This window comes from Theropithecus gelada, unplaced genomic scaffold (assembly GCF_003255815.1).
Source record: "Theropithecus gelada isolate Dixy unplaced genomic scaffold, Tgel_1.0 HiC_scaffold_15883, whole genome shotgun sequence".
In the NCBI taxonomy this organism is placed as follows: Eukaryota; Metazoa; Chordata; class Mammalia; order Primates; family Cercopithecidae; genus Theropithecus; species Theropithecus gelada.
Window position 1 is genome coordinate 1,396,885 of NW_020257640.1, and position 12,494 is coordinate 1,409,378.

The 12,494-nt window shown below is 40.7% G+C and overlaps 1 protein-coding gene across 1 annotated transcript in view; it reads left to right on the forward strand.

Annotated features, from left to right (window-relative positions):
* The window catches only part of LOC112617106 (CLIP-associating protein 1), a 304,277-nt gene that overhangs the window by 20,249 nt on the left and 271,534 nt on the right, over positions 1-12,494 (forward strand). The gene's annotated exons all lie outside the window — the stretch shown is intronic.

Consider the following 12,494-nt stretch of genomic DNA (forward strand, 5'->3'; position numbering starts at 1 on the left):
TCACTGCAGTCCAGCCTGGGTGACAAGAGGGAAAACACAGTATTAACATTTTGGTGTGTTCCCTTCCATACGTTTTCTATGCATGATGCATATAAATAAATACTTTTTATTTTTTATTTTTTTGAGATGGAGTTTCGCTCTTGTCACTCAGGCTAGAGTGCAGTGCCGCAGTCTTGGCTCACTGCAACCTCTGCCTGCCAGGTTCAAGTGATTCTCCTGCCTCAGTCTCTCAAGTACCTGGGATTACAGGTGCCCGCCACCATGCCCAGCTAATTTTTGTATTTTTAGTAGAGACGGAGTTTCACCATTTTGGCCAGGCTGGTCTCAATTTCCTGACCTGAGGTGATCCTCTGGCCTCGGCCACCGAAAGTGCTGGGATTACAGCCGTGAGCCACCGCTCCTGGCCTAGTTTGCTTTTCTAATTGTTTTCTGGATTGCTTTTTTCACTAAAATGATTGCAGATATCTTTACAGACCAATAAGAACAGATTTTTTATTTTTATTTATTTATTTATTTATTTATTTATTTATTTATTTATTTATTGAGACGGAGTCTCACTCTGTCACCCAGGCTGGAGTGCAGTGGTGCGATCTTGGCTCACTGCAAGCTCCGCCTCTTGGGTTCATACCATTCTCCTGCGTCAGCCTCCCGAGTAGCTGGGAATACAGGTGCCCACCACCACACCCGGCTAATTTTTTGTATTTTTAGTAGAGACGGGGTTTCACAGTGTTAGCCAGGATGGTCTCAATCTCCTGATCTCATGATCCGCCCCCCTCTGCCTCCCAAAGTACTGGGATTACAGGCTGAGCCACTGCGCCTGGCAAGAACAGATTTTTTATTATCATTCTTGGTAACTGCATGGTTTGCTGTTGTTTGGATGTCCTGTAATTTATTTCCCAATTCCCTATTCATTAACATTTAGGATTATTTCATTTAAAAAGGATGACCAAAATAAAGAAAGAAAAAAAAGAAGTAAAAGAAAGGATGACCAGCTGCAGTGAACAACTTGATATGTTCAGTTTAGTATACCTTTTTTTTTTTTTTTTTTGAGATGGAGTCTCGCTGTGTCAGGAGCCATGGCATCCAGCCCATTTTAGCATACTTGCTAAATTATTTCCTTAGATGCATTCTTAGATTTGGACTGATTGGATCAAGAGATGTTGCCAAATTGTCCTATATATTATTACTTTTTATTTTCATCAGCAGTGCATTTAATTGTTTATTTGATTATATTCAATTACACTCCTTTTTTTTTGAGACGGGAGTTTTGTTCTGTCACCCAGGCTGGAGTGCAGTGGTGTGATCTTGACTCTGCAACCTCTGCCTCCCTAGTTCAAGTGATTCTCGTGCCACAGCATCGGGAGTAGCTGGGATGACAGGCATGCGCCACCACACCTGGCTAATGTTTTTGTGTTTTTAGTAGAGACGGGGTTTCACCATGTTGGCAAGGCTGGTCTCGAATTCCTCACCTCAAGTGATCCACGTGCCTCAGGCTCCCAAAGTGCTGGGATTACAGGTGTAAGCCATCGTGCCTGGCCTCAATTACATTCTTAAGTGACCATTTTTGAAAATGTAGGACTAGAGTGATGGTTAGGTCTTTTGATATTTTAAGGAAAACCATGTTAATGTTGAATAGGAATAAGTTTATGTTGGAAAAATATTGAGGCAATCACAACTCATTTTGGAAACCGAGCTGCTGTATGTAGTACAACCCAGTTTATACTAACATTGTTAAGGCACAGCTCTCTTTTTGCACTTTTCTTTTGGAATTTATTTTTTGTAAGTCCATAAAACATAACTATAAAAATTTCATTTTAGTAAAAGCAGTGTCTTTCTATAGCTTATCTGAGAAATATAGCAAATTTTTGTTAGGTATAAGCTTAGTAAAGTACAGACTTAAAAGTATATGAGCTTGAAATATGATTGAATAGTGGTAGACAGGGTATGAAATTTCACAGTATTTCATAGTATATGAAATTGTATACAGTGTATAAAATTGCTTATTTTATAGTATATGAAGTTATCTTTTCAGTAGCCTTTGTCATTGCTCAGGTGACGTTCCACATTATTTTTCCCTAACAGGTCACTTAAATTGCATTGAAAGGGTTTGAAGTAACATAATAAGATCTAAATTGTCAATGAATAAATGAATCTCTAAAGCCCAAAATGAAGTTCTCTTTCTTTAGCAGACACAAAGTTCCTTATCTTTGAAGGTTGTCTATGACTCTGCACATTTTCCTCGTCCATCAGATTCGTACTGAGGAGTATGAATCTTGCCTAAGCAAGGTAAATATGCTTGGATGGTGAGGGACAATAAGCAAGGCCTGCATTCTCATGCTCAGGTACACCTAAGATGTAGCTTTATCTAGTGGTGCCCTTATATTTGTTTCACTGTTGTAGCCTTTCTTTTATCCATGTTTGCTAAGGAATTAGAAAAGTAGAGCCTTGCAGGAAAGCATCTTGATATACTGTGGTGGAATAGATTATCTACTTGTCTCTCTCTGCAGTGAACATGGAGCTTGTGGAGGGCAGTGCCTGGCAGATTGCCTGGTACATTAGGTACTCCATGAACTTAGGAAACTGGGACCAAGAGCCTTTTCATTTCATGTCTGTCTTTCCACTTTTTTCTTCTTTTGTTTTCTTTAACTTCTTATTTTGAAATAATTATAGATTCACAAGCAATTGCAAAAAATGTACGGGAGTTCATGTTTACCCTTCACCCAGTTTCCCCCAATGGTTACGCATATTTTGTTGTTTCTCCTCTTTTTCTTTCCCTACATTTTCCAAGTTTTCCTCTCTTTTTCCTATTTTTGATCATGCTTTTGGCTCACCATTGGCATCTATGGGATGTCCTGAACTCTCTGAACTAAATGTTGCCGATTACTGTCCTAAGCTACTTATGGGAATGCATGTGATGGTTCTTTCTCTTCATTTATTCTTTGTGGATCACTTGCTCAGTATGTGGTGCTGGGCCAGGTACTAGTTGTTCCTCTATATTCAAGCTTTTCGGCTCTTATTTTGAGAACATTAAATATGGTGCATATATCTTTCTTTTGTAGGTCTTTTTCCTAAATGATATGTATGTCTAAAGTACTCAGAGATGTGTGTCTGTTTTTGGTGAGAAGAAGGAGCTGCATTTTGGTGAAAATAGCCCTGGATTTTGAGTTAGAAAGCAAAATTCAAATCTTGGTTCTGGCCAGGCGTGGTGGCTCACATCTGTAATCCCAGTGTTTTGGGAGGCCAGAGTGGGAGAAACACTTGAGGCCAGGAGTTCGAGACCAGCATGGGCAACGTAGGAAGACCACATCTCTCTAAAACAAAACAAAACAAAAAAGGAATCGAAATCCTGGTTCTGTTTCATACTTGCTGTGTGACCCCAGAAGTCACTTTGCTTCTGAATCTTTTCTTCTCTGTAAAATAGGCATTATAATTATAATCTGACAGATTTTGTAGGGGATAGAGAAAGTAGCATTTGTATGATCACTTAACAAATTGGAAGGTACTGCTTCAAATATGAAGTAGCTATGGTTATTTTATTGATGAAATGAAAGGCAAGTTTTAAACTATTGGTGTGTTAATTATTTATAGCTTGACTTCTTTATTCGGTAACACAGAAAGACTTCTCTTGTTTTTTTAAATCCTCATCCTTCTTACACCTTCTGTCTTCACATTAAATACCCAGGACTTAATAGAGTTTTGTTTTTTTTCAACTGGGTATAACCTAGCTCCCTTGGGAAATTTGGGATGGCCATGTCAGCTGTCATACTGTATCAAATGACATATCAGATTTCTCTTCTCTCTCTCTCTCTCTCTTTTTTTTTTTTTTTTTTTGAGATAGAGTCTCGCTCTGTCGCCAGACTGGAATGCATCTCAGTGGTGCCATCTCAGCTCACTGCAGCCTCTGCCTCCCGGGTTCAAGCGATTCTCTTGCCTCAGCCTCCTGAGTAACTGGGACTGTAGGCACTGCCACCACGCCCAGCTAATTTTTGTATTTTTAGTAGAGATGAGGTTTCACCATGTTGGCCAGGATGATCTTCCTGCCTTGGCCTCCCAAAGTGCTAGGATTGCAGTTGTGAGCCACTGGGCCTGGCCTGTTCTCTTATTTTCTTACTCACCTAAGTCTGGGGATTTTTCTGTTTCGTGAACCTCTTAGAAAATCTGTCAAGCAGGCTGGGCGCGGTGGCTCACGCCTGTAATGCTAGCACTTTGGGAGGCTGAGGTGGGCGGATCACCTGAGATCAGGAGTTCAAGACCAGCCTGGCCAACATGGTGAAACCCTGTCTCTACTGAAAATACAAAAATTAACCAGGCCTGGTGGTGGGTGTCTGTAATCCTAGCTACTTGGGAGGCTGAGGCAGGAGAATCGCTTGAACCTGGGAGGCGGGGGTTGCCGTGAGCCGAGATTGTGCCACTGCACTCCAGCCTGGATGACAGTGCGAGACTCCCTCTCAAAAAAAAAAAAAAAAAAAAAAAAAGAAAGAAAGAAAATCTCTCAAGCCAGCATATGTGCTCCTTTGTGCTTAGCTTTTTAGTGGATTTCACTGTTAGAAACCAATTATTCATGTGTTACCAGAAACATTTTTAGTTTTGAAGGGAGACTTTCTTTTTATTTGTATATGCACATGGAATACTTAGTATAGAAAGTCATAAAATGAAAATTTAAAAATTGAAATAATTGACAATTTTTTTTTTTTTTTTGTAAACCTGATCTAGATACAGGCAAACTTTTAAATCATTAAGGTACAAACATTTATAGAACACCCCTTCCAATAATAGTAGGATACACATTGTTCTGAAATACATATGGAACATTTCAGGATAGACCATATGTTATGCCATAAAACAAGCCTCAATTAATTTAAAGGATGGAAATCATACTATGTTCTCTGACCATAATGAAATGAAATTAGATATCAATAACAGAAGGAAATTTGGGAAATTCAGAATATGTGAAAATTAAACTACACAAACTGAAATCACCAATGATTCAAAGAAAAAGCCACAGGAAAATTGGAAAATACTCTGAGATGAAGACGAAATGTATCATATCATGATGATGATGGTTGCAAACAATGTGAATGTACTTTATACCACCTAATTAATTGTATGTTTAAAAATAGTTAAAATGGCAAATCTTATGTATGTTTTGCCACAATTGAAAAAACAAAAACAAACAAAAAAACCCTGGGCTGGGTGCGGTGGCTCATACCTGTAATCCCAGCACTTTGGGAGGCCAAGGCAGGTGGATCACCTGAGGTCAGGAGTTCAAGACCAGCCTGGCCAACATGGCGAAGCCCCATTCTACTAAAAATACAAAAAATTAGCTGGGCTGGGCATGGTGGTGGGTGCCTGTAATCCCAGCTACTTGGGAGGCTGAGGCAGGAGAATAGCTTGGACCCAGGAGGTGGAGGTTGCAGTGAGCCCAGATCACATGACTGCCCTGATATAGCGAGGCCATTTCACAAAGCGGGTGAGGTCTCTTTTGGGCTGGATGTCCTGTCCAGTGCCGAAATTCTTAGGCCTTTTCTCAAACAGGGGATTCACCACTTTCTTGGCCCCTGCTTCTTCACGACAGCAGGGGCTGGAGCCACCTTCTTTCCCTTGGCCTTCTTTCCTTTCGGCATCTTGGGCAGTGGGAGGAGAGCTAGAGATATTTTTTATATAGATGGGGTTTACCATGTTGCCCAGGCTGATCTCGAACTCCTGAGCTTAAGTGATCCACCCACCTCAGCCTCCCAAAGTGCTGGGATTATAGGTGTGAGCCACTGCGCCTGACCAAGACAGGTATAGTCTCTTTGACACTTAGCTTTAATATTGTATTGGAGGTTCTAGCCAAGACAATTAGGGAAGAAAAAGAAAGAAAAGGCATTCATATTGGAAAGGAAGTAAGAGAATCTCTATTTGCAGATGGCATGATCTTGTATATAAAACATCTTAAGGAATGCACTATAAAATTGTTATAAGCTCCTCAAAGTTTCAGAATACAGGATCAATATACAGAAAGTAATTTTATTGTTATACATTTATAATGAATAATTCAAAAATGAAACCAAGGAAACAATTCCATTCACAATAGTGTCAAAAAGAATAAAACATTTGGGAATAAAGTTAACAAAAGAAGTGCAGAACTTACATTCCTTTTTTTTTTTTTTTTTTGAGACAGGGTGTCACTCTTGTTGCCCATGCTTAAGTGCAGTAGCACAATATCAGCTCACTACAAATTCTGCCTCCTGGGCTCAAGTGATCCTCCCACCTCAGCCTTCTGAGTAGTTGGTACCAAAAGGCGTATACCATCACGCCTGGCTAATTTTTGTTTTTTTTAGAGACTAGGTTTCTCCATGTTGCCCGGGTTGGTCTCAAACTCCTGAATTCAAGCAATCCACCTGCCTCGACCTCCCAAAGTGCTGGAATTACAGGCGTAAGCCACTGTGCTTGGCCAGAACTTACATTCTGAACTGTAAAACATCATTGAAAGATCTAAATAAATGGAAAGATACTCTATGTTCAGGGATTGGAAGACTTATTATTGTTATGATGGTAATACTCCCCATATAGATTTAGCACAATCCCTATTAAAATTCCAGGCCAGGTGTGGTGGCTCATGCCTATAATCCCAGTGCTTTTGGCGGCCGAGGCGGGTGTGAGATCGAGAGTTCGAGACCAGCCTGACCAGTATGGTGAAATCCCATCTCTACTAAAAATACAAAAATTAACCAAGCGTGGTGGTGTGCGCCTGTAATCCCAGCTACTTGGGAGGCTGAGGCAGGAGAATTGTTTGAACCTGGGAGGCAAAGTTTGCAGTGAGCCGAGATTGTGCCACTGCACTCCAGTCTGGGTGACAGAGTGAGACTCCGTCTCATAAACAAACAAACAAACAAACCCAGTTGCCTACTTTGCAGAAACTGATAAGCGGATCTTAAAACTCATGTAGAAATGCAAGGGACCCAGAATTGCCAAAACAATCTTGAAAAAAAAGTTGGAGGACTTTCATAACTTACTACAAAATTACAATAATTGAGACATCTGATACTGGCTTAAAGATAGACATATAGATCAATGCAATAGAATGAGAATCCAGAACTAAACCCTTTCATTTATGGTCAATTGGTTTTCCACAAAGTGGAAGGACAATTAAGTGGAGAAAGAATATCTTTTTCAACAAATGATGGTGGTACAGGTGGATATCCACATAACAAAAAGGAATTTGGACCCTTACCTCACTTATATATATAAATTCAGAATTCATCATAGACCTAAATGTCAGATCTGAAACAATAAAACTCAGGCTAAGCCTAGTGGGTCACACCTGTAATCCCAGCACTTTTGAGGCCAAGGTGGGAGGATCACTTGAGCCCAGGAATTCAAGACCAGTCTGGGCAACATAGTGAGATGCCATCTCTATTAAAAAAGAAAAAACAGGCCGGGCGCGGTGGCTCAAGCCTGTAATCCCAGCACTTTGGGAGGCCGAGACGGGCGGATCACGAGGTCAGGAGATCGAGACCATCCTGGCTAACACGGTGAAACCCCGTCTCTATTAAGAAATACAAAAAAAAAAAAAACTAGCCGGGCGAGGTGGCGGGCGCCTGTAGTCCCAGCTACTCGGGAGGCTGAGGCCGGAGAATGGCGTGAACCCGGGAGGCGGAGCTTGCAGTGAGCTGAGATCCGGCCACTGCAGTCCAGCCTGGGTGACAGAGCGAGACTCCGTCTCAAAAAAAAAAAAAAAAAAAAAAGAGAGAAAAAACAACTCTTAGAAGAAAACATGGTTGTAAATCTTCATGTCCTTGTATTGGACAATGGTTTCTTTTTTCTTCTTTTTTTCATACAGGGTCTCACTCTTGTCACTGAGGCTAGGGTACAGTAGGGGAATTGCAGCTCACTGCAGCCTTGACTTCCTGCTGGGCTCAACGATCCTCCTACTTTAGCCTCCCGAGTGGCTGGGACTACAAGCATGTACCAGCTAATTGTTGAATTTTTTATAGAGATAGGGTTTGCCACATTGCCTAGGCTGGTCTCAAACTCATGAGTCAAGCAATCTTCCTGTCTCGGCCTCCCAAACCTGCTGGGATTACAGGTGTGAGCCACCATGCCTGGCTTCTTCAGTATGACACCTAAAACATAGGCACTAAAAGAAAAACAGATAAGTTGATCTTCATTAAGACGGAAATTTTTTTTTTCAAATGGCACCATCAAGAAAATGAAGACATCCCAGAATGAGAAAAAGTATTTGCTTGTCATATATCTGATAAAGGACTTTTATCCAAAGTATATTTTAGAAATTCTTAAAATCAACGGTAAAAAGACACATAACCCAGTTAACAAATGAGCAGAGGATTTGATCAGATATTTCTCCAAAGAAGATATCCAAATGGCTAATACATCATGAAAAGAAGCTCAAGTCCAGGCTGATTACACCTGTAATCTCAGCACTTTGGGAGGCCAATGTGGGTGGATTACTAGGTCAATAGATCGAGACCATCCCGGCCAATATGGTGTAACCCCTTCTCTACTAAAAATACAAAATTTGGTTGGGTGTGGTGGCATGTACCTGTGGTCCCAACTACTCGGAATGCTGAGGTGGGAGAATTGCTTGAACCTGGGAGGCAGAGGTTGCAGTGAGCTGAGATCGTGCCACTGCACTCCAACCTTGCGACATAGCGAGACTTCATCTCAAAAAAAAAAAAAAAAAAGGAAGGTCAGTATCCTTAGTCCTTAGATGAAAATCAAAAGCACAATTAGATGCCACTTTGATTATAGGTAATTTCTGATCCCTAATCAGGCATGTGCCACTGGTCCTGCTAATTCTGGATAATTTCTTTCTTTCTTTTTTTTTTTTTGAGACGGAGTCTTGCTCTGTTGCCCAGGCTGGAGTGTAGTGGTGTGATTTTGGTTCACTGTGACCTCCGCCTCTGGGTTCAAGCAGTTCTCCCGCATCAGCCTCCTGAGTAGCTGGGATTACAGCCATGCGCCACCACTCCCGGCTGCTTTTCGTATTTTTAGTAGAGACAGGGTTTCGCTCTGTTGGCCAGACTGGTCTTGAACTCCTGACCTTAGGTGACCCACCCACCTGGGCCTCCCAAAGTGCTGGGATTACAGACGTAAGCTACCGAGCCCGGCCCTGGATAATTTCTAACAGATATAAAAGTAAAGAGATTTTAACAAACCTTGGAATACCCATCCCCAAGCTTCAGCAGTTCTCAGTGGATGTCCATCTTGTTTCATCTTTGAGGGAGTTTCAAGGAGTAGAAAAAAATAGAAGCAATTTTAATCCAATAGCCTAAATCTGCCACAGGAGGAGAAAAAATAGAATGAAACTGTGTTCTACTTTTACAGTTCACATTTAGGGAAAAATATATTTAAAATATCTGAGAGAGTTTTAAAAATTTACTTTATTAAAATACTAGTGAAGGTAAATTCTAATCACGAGTACCTTATCTGACACCTGTGTAGTATTTTTTTCTGTTATTTTCTGATGGCAAGTGTACTGTAATGCAGTGGCCTTTTTTGTTGTTGTTTGTTTTTACAGTTATTTGTGTTGACCAGCCTGTAGTATTTCACAACATGTTTTTATGGAAATAACTGATCTGCTAGCTCCATTTTCTTAGGAATTTTTTTCTTATTGTTTACTTCACTATATTCCGTAGTATTGAAAGGTAGGTTTCCCTCCACTATGAAATGATAGTGCCTGAGTTTTGAATACCATTTTTCTAGTTGTAATTATAAAAGTAATATGTATTCATCTTAGAAAAAATTTGGAAAACACAGGAAAGCAGAAAGATAAGATTAAGGAACCTGTAATTTTATCAGCTGAAAATTAACCAATGTTAATGATTTTATTTTGTTGTTCACGTGACCTGCCTTTTTAATGTAATGTGGTGAGCCTGAACCTTTTATTCATTTTGGTGCTTTTACATTGTGGTTGGGTTTTGTCGTAATTACATTGTAGTTAATCATTGTGCACACTGGAGTGAGGGATACAGAATGAGAGAAAATTAGTTTAACTTTGATTTTTTCCCTACTGCAGAATATTCTTGAATATACTTGAGTAATTCCAGCTTTTAATGTTCTTTCCAAGTTACACAATTATATATTCATCCAGTTTCTACATTCTCCAGTTCAGAGATGACTTGTATAGATTTCCCTGCAAGACCAAAGCACTGTTGACTTTTGGTGCTAGAAATTGACTGTTGGGTCTTATCTCTGTCCAGTCTTTCTGCTGTATGCCTGACTGGTATTTTATAGGCTTTTTGATAATTATTTCATCTTCTTAGTATCTAGAATTACAGAGCTCTAGAGAGCTCTAGTAGAATTTCTAGTATTTGTTAATTGAAATAAAAACATCAAACTAAGAATTTCGAAGCACTTTTTATGTTATTTTTGCGTTAAAAATTCATAATACATTCATAATGCATAAAGGTAAGCTTGAAAATATGAATACTTTCTCAGTATTGAAACACGAATATGAATATTTTGTCTGTATAGGAATTCTTGGTGTATGTATGGAATAATTATCAGACATCCTTTTAATAACTTTCCCCTTTCAGCCCAGGAGTGGGGATCAGTAATGTTTACAGGTTGGGAACCAGTTCTGTGATCTTTCTAGATTGCTTGTTTCCTCTGAACAGGCCACACACTCTTGCGTCTGTGCTTTGTCCATATGTATTTGCACATTCCTTTTACCTGTAATGTTTTTTGCCTTCTCCCTTACCTCTACTTCTAAGAAAGAATGGAACTCAACTTATGACTGCCAGTGACTGTTTGTCCTTTGATTTTCAGCCCGAGCAAACTTTATTCTTTGGACAAGTATTTCTGGAGTACCTTGTTTGGAACAGGCATTATAGGCATTAGGTGAACAAAATAAATTAAGTCCCTACCTTCTTGAGCCTGACAGTCCTGTTGGGAAATCAGACAGAAAATACGTGATAGAATTGCACCTTAAATGCTTGAAAGTAGAGAACAGCATGCAGTGACAAGGGAGTACCCCTAGAATGGCCTTCCAATGGGTCTCTGAGGAGACAGCATTTAAGCTGAAGTCTGAAAGATGAAAAAGAGGTAGCTGGGCCAATATAGGTGTAAGGAGAGTTTTTGGCAGAAGGAACAGCATAAGCAATAGCCCTCTGAAGTAGTAAAGAGTTTGGAACCAAAGGAGGCCAGTGTATATGACAGAGCCCAGAGGTATTTGGCTTGGAGATACAAATTTGGGAGACATCGGTTTATCGGCATGGGAATGGTTGCTGGTTATTTTGGAGTGAGCAGCATGAGGGGACAAGAGGCACTGGACTGAGCCCACCAACAGAGATCTGGAAGGTGGGTAGAGATGAGAGATGGTTTAGTAGATGCAACCAGAGAAGTAGCAAGAAGGCATAAACATTTATTTTCACACAAGTAGGGAATTTTTCAAGAAGGAAGGGGCGATCAACTTTGGATTGCTGCTGAGGGGTGCAGTTTGTTAAGTACAGAAAAGTCTTCCTTGGATTTGCCAACATGGCTGTCATTGGTGATCCTGATAAGAGCTACTCTTGTGGAGTGAGCGAGTGGAGCCAGATCAGAGGGTCTATGAAGGGGACAGGAAGTGCATCAGTGGAGCTGGCTGGTGTAGACAACGGCTTAAAGAAGCTTCACTGTTGATGGTGTCATTGATGAAAGGCATGTGAGCTCAAGAGAGGGCCTTTGTAAGATGAGTGATTTAGAGGACATTTACAGGCTGCTGGGAATGAGCTAGCAGAGGAGAGATTGCTGATTCCTGGGAGTAGACAACTGGAAGGTCAAAGGTCTGAGGAGGCAGAAAGGAGGAGTTGTTGTCATCTGTGTGGGTGCTGAAACCATTAAGGAAGCTGAGAGGAGATAGGGAGGGAGTCAGGGAGGCTGGAGTGTGAGTCTGCAGTGGAAGACAGGGAAGGACCTGTGACTGACAGATGAGAGCCGGGGCTGCCACAGTGCTGAGCTGCGTGGTGCTTAGTTGATAGGTGCAGTGCCCCATCCTTGCAATTCCTGATTGAAGCATTACTGAGTTCCCTTAGGCAGTTTTATCTTCCTTTCTCTTCTACCTACAGCACCTTCTGCAAACTTCTGGTTTAAGACTTGACAGCATACTATTTTGACTGTTTGTGTTTGTCTCTTTCTTCTTTCAGACAGTGACCTTCTTGAAGGCCTTAATGAAGTCTTTACTTTCTGTGATTTTTAGTAGTTAGCATAGTTTAATACCTGTCAGAGTAAATGCTTGCTCACTGAGTGAATGTGTGGGCCTCAAAATGAGTGGGACAGTGGGAGGGAGAAAAAAGAGAAGGAAAGGACAGAAGGAACAGGTAGAGTAAGAACAGACTTCCTGCTGGCAGGGCATGGCAGCGCATCTGTCTTTCTTCGTTTTCAATCATATTGTAATTGTTGCAGAAATCATCCTAATGCAAAAAAGCTTGTCTTATTGATAGAAACGTGCTGACTTAGTGTGAGTAAATCCTGCTAATTTCTGGCTTTAAACTATCATACCTTCTTTCTGG